We start from the raw sequence: 5,866 nt of genomic DNA, 5'->3' as shown, positions 1-5,866 counted from the left end.
AGGGGGCGGGGAGGAGGTCAGAGTTAAGGGAAGGACTTGGCCGTGGCTCTAAGGCCATGTGACGATGTTTGAGAGAGAGGCATCACTTTGTCGCTCCACTTACTTATGCGTCATTGGTTGACTCTTATATGTACCTTGACCAGCATCGGACCCGCAGCCTTGGTGTATGGGACAAGCTGTAGCCGACTGAGCTTCCTGGCCAGGGCTGGGTGTATTTGAACGTAGAACCTCCAGGGTCTTCTGATGGGCTAGTTCCATGAAAGAAAGGGGGGATTGTTGGCCTGATCATTGAGAGGGTGTAGGCTGTGGAGGAAGCAGGTTTGGGGGAGGGGAGGTCAGGAGCTTGGTTTAATATATGTAAGTCTTAGATGTCTATCAGTCATGTTAAGGTGTAAAGAAAGTGGCTGGATGTACAAGTTTGGCAAAATATGGGTTGAAGATACAAAATTGAGAGCCATCAGCTAATGGTTGTTATTTAAAGCCATGAGGTTAGAAGAGATTCCCAGGAACAAGTATAAATAAAAAAAACATGCAAGGGGCTGGTTGGTGTGGCTCAGTGGATAGAGTGTCGGCCTGCGGACTGAAGGGTCCCAGGTTTGATTCCGGTCAAGGGCATGTACCTTGGTTGCAGGCACATCCCCAGTGGGGGGTGTGCAGGAGGCAGCTGGTCGATGTTTCTCTCTCATCGATGTTTCTAACTATCTCTCTCCCTTCCTCTCTGTAAAAAATCAATAAAATATATTAAAAAAACAAAACAAAACAAAAACAAACCAACATGCAAGGCCGGAATCTTGGAGCTTTCCAACAGTCTATGATTTTATTTTATTCTTATACTAGAGGCCCAGTGCACGAAATTCATGCAAAGGTAGGGGTCCCTAGGCCTGGCCTGTGATCAGTGCCATCTTCCCCAGCTGCCAGCAGCCAGCCCCACTCCCTGCTGCTACCCACCCCTGGTTCCCCGTTCATCAGCAGGCGATTGGAGCCTGCTGGCTGGGAGTGAGCGGGTGGGGGAAGAACCAAAAGAACCAAAAGATTGGCCATCCCGCCTGCTTGCTGGCCCCGGCCCCTGCCACCAGTTGCCCTCTGTGTATGGGGTGACCGGCAGGGTGGGGGCCTTGGCCTGGTGCCACCCACATCTACCACCACCCATCCCTGGCTTTCCATTCGCCATCGGGTGATCAAAGCCTGTTGGCCGGGAGGAGGGACCAAGAGGTTGGCTATTTCTGCCCGCTCATCGGCCCTGCCCCTGCTGACACCCACCCCTGGTTCCCTTTCACCAGCGGGTGATCAGAGCCTACCCGCCGGGGGAAGGGACCGAGAGGTTGGCTGGCGGTTCCTGATCAGGCGATTGGAGCCTGCGGGCTAGGGGCAGCTCCTGCATTGAGCATCTGCCCCCTGGTGATCAGTGCACGTCATACGACTGCTCGTTCCATGGTTTGGTCAATTTGCATATTACCCTTTTATTATATAGGAATTTAAAAAATATAGTTTTATTGGTTTCAGAGAGGAAGGGAGAGGGAGAGAGAGAGATAGAAACATCAAGGATGAGCTCGGAGAAACCAAGATGGCTGCATAGGTAAACACCGGAAATTGCTGCCTCCCACAACAAATTCAAAAATACAACTAAAAGACAAAACGGACATCATCCAGAACCACAGGAAGGCTGGCTGAGTGGAAATTCTACAACTAGAAGGAAAGAGAAAAGTACACTGAGACTCAGAGGAGGTGTGGAAGTGCAGAGGTACGGAGGAGCACGTGGAAATGGCTGGCAACAGAGGACGTGGTTGTCTTTTTGAATTGGGAGGGAGTCACAAGCCCCCGACTGCTCTGAACTCCAGTTCCAGGTGACTCTCTGGGGACCCAGACTCATACAGGGAGAAACTGGACTGTCTGGAAGAGGGCAGAACTTGGAACTCGAGGGCAGCTTTCTCTGACTTCCTTCCGCTCAGCCACTGTTCATCTGTATGTGAAAACACCACCCATGGTTTTTATATAAGTAGATGACTATATAAATATTATTCACAGATAAGCCATGTAATGTGCTACTGGAATTCTTTTTTCCCCTCCCTCTGGAGTTAATACTTGGCTTTTTTTGGGGGGGAGGATTGTTGAGAATTAAAAAACACTTGGTTGGGGTGCACGTGGGAGGCAAATTGATGTGTCTCTCACATTGATGTCTCTCTCTCTTTCACCTTCCCTCCCTTACAATCTCTAAAAAAATCAATGGAAAAAATATCCTCAGGTAAGGATTAATAGCAACAACAAAAACTCATCCTATCTAATAAAAGAGAAACATGGTAATTAGCGTACATCCACTACCCTTCCCATTGGCTAATCAGCAAGATATGCATATTAAGTGCCAGCCAACATGGTGGCCAGCAGCCAGGCAGCTTGAAGCTAACATTTGGCTTGCTTGCTTCAGTGACGGAGGACTCCAATGTTCCCCGCCTGCCTTGCCGGCCTCTGAGCTTGCAGTTTGAAACATTGTTACAAATATAGAAACTAAACAAAACCCCAGAAACCTGCTTTCAGCCCGTCGGGATCTCAGAGCTGGAGTTGATACAGTGTTTCGATTATAGAACCCAAACAAATCAGATACCTGCTTTCAGCAGCAGAGGCCTCAGAGCTGGAGCCAGAGCTAAAGCTGGCCCAGAATAAAAAAAGAAAAAAGAAAAAAAGGAGCAGTTGGGAGCTTCAGTCACCCGCCAGCCTGAAAACAGCCCTCAGCCCCTCACCCAGACTGGCCAGGTACCCCAGTGGGGACTCCCACCCTGAAGGGTGCGTGACCAACTGCAAACAGCCATCATCCCCTCACCTAGGCTAGCCAGGCACCCCAGTGGGGACCCCCACCCTGATCCAGGACACCCTTCAGGGCAAACCAGCCGGCCCACACCCGTGCACCAGGCCTCTATCCTATACAGTAAAAGGGTAATATGCTTCCCAGCACCGGGATCAGCGGAGCCGCGAGGCCTCCTGGCACCGGGATCAGTGTGATGGGGCAGCGCCCAAACCCCCTGATTGCCCTGCAGCTCTGTGTGTGACAGGGAGTGGGGCCACAACCTCCCTATCCGCCCTGCTCTGTTCGTAACAGGGGAAGGCGCCCCAACCCCCTGATGGGCCCTGCTCTGTGCATGACAGGGGAAGGCACCCCAACTCCCCAATCGGCCCTGCTCTGAGCCCGACCAGGGGCTGCACCTAGGGATTGGGCCTGCCCTCTGCCACCTGGGATCGGGCCTAGGCCAGCAGGTTGTTATCTCCCCAGGGGTCCCAGACTGCGAGAGGGCACAGGCCGGGCTGAGGCACTCCCCTCCCCGCCCCCGAGTGCACAAATTTTTGTGCATCGGGCCTCTAGTTTAAAAATAACGGATTTACAGGCAGTTCAAAAATAGCAAAAAGAGGTCCTGTGTATACTTCCCCCAGGTTCCCTCAGTAGTAACATCTCACATAGCTGTAGCATAATATCAAAACTGGGGAACTGATATTGGTTAATCTATAGGCCGTATTCCGATCTCACCAGTCCTCTCAGCTCTAACGCTCTAGATCCCAAAGCCACCACTTCTCTTTGCTTTTGCTGCCACATTTTCTTTCTAGATGAGCATCATCTCTTGGACTATTGCAATATCCTCCTGATTTTTTAAAAATATATGTTTATTGATTTCAGAGAGGAAGGGAGAGGGAGAGAGAGAAACATCAATGAAGAGAGAGAATCATTGATCAGCTGCCTCCTTCATGCCCCCCACTGGGAATCCAGCCCACAACCTGGGCATGTGCCCTGACCGGGAATTGAACCCGGGACCCTTCAGTCCTCAGGCAGATGCTCTATCCACTGAGCAAACAGGCCAGGGCGCCTCCTGATTTCTTGCTTCTATTGTTCTTCCTCAATAGCATGCCAGGAAACCAATACGTAAATCAGATGATTGCATATTCTGGTCATTCACATGTCGGAGGCAATAGGAGAACAATGGGTGGTCCTTGGTCAGGATGCGAGGGAGAGTCATGGGGCTACGGAGCGGAGCGGAGCCTGAAAGGTAGGAAGCAGTGCCCCCCGACGAGCAGCAGGAGCGGCCCCAGCACAGGGAGGTCAGAGCGCACTCTGCGGGCCCAGGGAGGGCGTGGACAAGGTGTCAGTGGAGAGGAAAGCCAGGGCCCACAGGGCCTCTGAGGTCATGGGGAAGAGTTTGAATTCTAGCCCTGGCCGGGTTGGCTCAGTGAATAGAGGGTCGGCCTGAGGACTGAGGGGCTCTGGGTTCGATTCTGGTCCAGGGCACATGCCCGGATTGCAGGCTCCACTCCCAGTAGAGGGCGTGCAGGAGGCAGCTGATTATTGATTCTCTCTCATCATTGATGTTTCTATCTTGCTCCCTCTCTAAAAGTCAATAAATATATATTTTTTAAAGTAGTGGAGTCTGTCTTTTGTGTTAACGCCGCCTCCTGCCTTATCCCCTGGGAAGCGCGGGGCCTGGCAGAGGGCCCTGCGTGTGCCTTTCCATAGCACGTCCTGAGGTCACACTCCGTGCGCTGGCAGCCCCCACTCTGTGTGTGGTGGATGAGCTCCATGCCGTGGCTGCTGCCCTGAGGAAGCGCGCAGCCGGGCGCAGCACACGCATGAGACGCCGAGTGCAGCGCGGCCGTGCACACACCGTCGGGGTCACTGTCACTGTGAGTCTGTCCAGACTCCTCTCAGCTTGCAGAACGGGAACGCTGTGCCCTCAACGGTGGCTCCCACTCCATCCCCGCCCCCGACCTGCCCCGGCCACCAGCCCTGTTGCTGTCTGTTTCTATGAATTTGACTTCCCACTTATTTTATTGTGGTAAAAACACTATCTTAACCATTTTTAAGTGTCCAGTTTAGTAGTGTTGAATACTAACTTATTTTTTAAAGCCTATCTTTTTAATATATTTTATTTTTTATATTCTTTTATTGATTTCAGAGAGGAAAGGAGAGGGAGAGATAGAAACATCCATGATGAGAGAGAACCACTGATTACCTGCCTCCTGCATGCCCCACACTGGGCATGTGCCCTGACCAGGAATCGAACAGTGACGTGGTTCATAGGTCGATGCTCAGCCACTGAGCCACACTGGCCGGGCTAGATACTGGGCCTTTTAACAAATGCTCAGAGGAACCATTTTACCCAGAGCTGAACAAGGAGTGAGTGGGCCTCTGGTATTTGTACCGCCTCCCCCAGGTCCCTGACCCAGCAGGGAAGGCGGTGGGGGGTGCCTCAGGCTGCCAGCTAGGGGAACCTGGAACCCGGTGCGACCCTGTCCTAGCACCTGTGTCAGGACATGGGTGCTGTTCAGCCTGCACATGGCCTCTTGGGGGCGGGAGCTGAGGGGCTCTGGCGCCCCCCCCCCTCCAGGCCTAGGAGGGCGGGAGAGATGCTGCCCTCCCCCTGGCGATGGGCAGCACCTACTGGGCCCACTCCTGCTCCTCCCTTGCCCAGCACATGCCCTCCCGCAGCGGGCGTAACTGGAGGGGGCATTTCCGAGAACCAGATGTGAGAAGGAAAAGTGGGCTCCACCTCCTAGCATTGTTGGCGTGTTTCAGGGCCAGGGGCACGCGTGGGCAGGTGAGTCAGCAGAGGGAAGGCCCATCATCTGGGCAAAGGTGTCCCATTGGTTAGAACGGCTCCCAGCCGCCAGCTTCAGTGCACCCCTGGGGGCAGGTCAGACCTCCGGGGCCAAGGGGGGCTGCCTGGGGGTGGAGGGAGCAGAGTGGGGACCACAGATTCCAGAGGTTTGTTTATTGTGCAACTTTCTTTTTCCTCAATGAGATGTCATAAGCGGGGGTGGCACGATGCAGTCACAGGACGAGGCAGAGCTGCCAGGCAGACGGGGAGCTGGGTGTCAGGGAAATCCATTT

At 53.2% G+C, this 5,866-nt stretch overlaps 1 protein-coding gene across 1 annotated transcript in view; it reads right to left on the bottom strand.

Moving 5' to 3' along the window:
• Positions 1-5,732: 5,732 nt before the first annotated feature.
• Positions 5,733-5,866, bottom strand: part of THY1 (Thy-1 cell surface antigen) — a 2,990-nt gene continuing 2,856 nt past the window's right edge. The window contains exon 4 of the mRNA XM_006758699.2: positions 5,733-5,843. The gene's annotated coding sequence lies outside the window, so the exon portion shown is untranslated. The remainder of the gene's footprint in view (positions 5,844-5,866) is intronic.

Source organism: Myotis davidii, unplaced genomic scaffold (genome assembly GCF_000327345.1).
Source record: "Myotis davidii unplaced genomic scaffold, ASM32734v1 scaffold355, whole genome shotgun sequence".
NCBI lineage: Eukaryota > Metazoa > Chordata > Mammalia > Chiroptera > Vespertilionidae > Myotis > Myotis davidii.
Note: the sequence above shows the minus strand (reverse complement) of the source record. Positions and strands in the feature narration are given on the sequence as shown.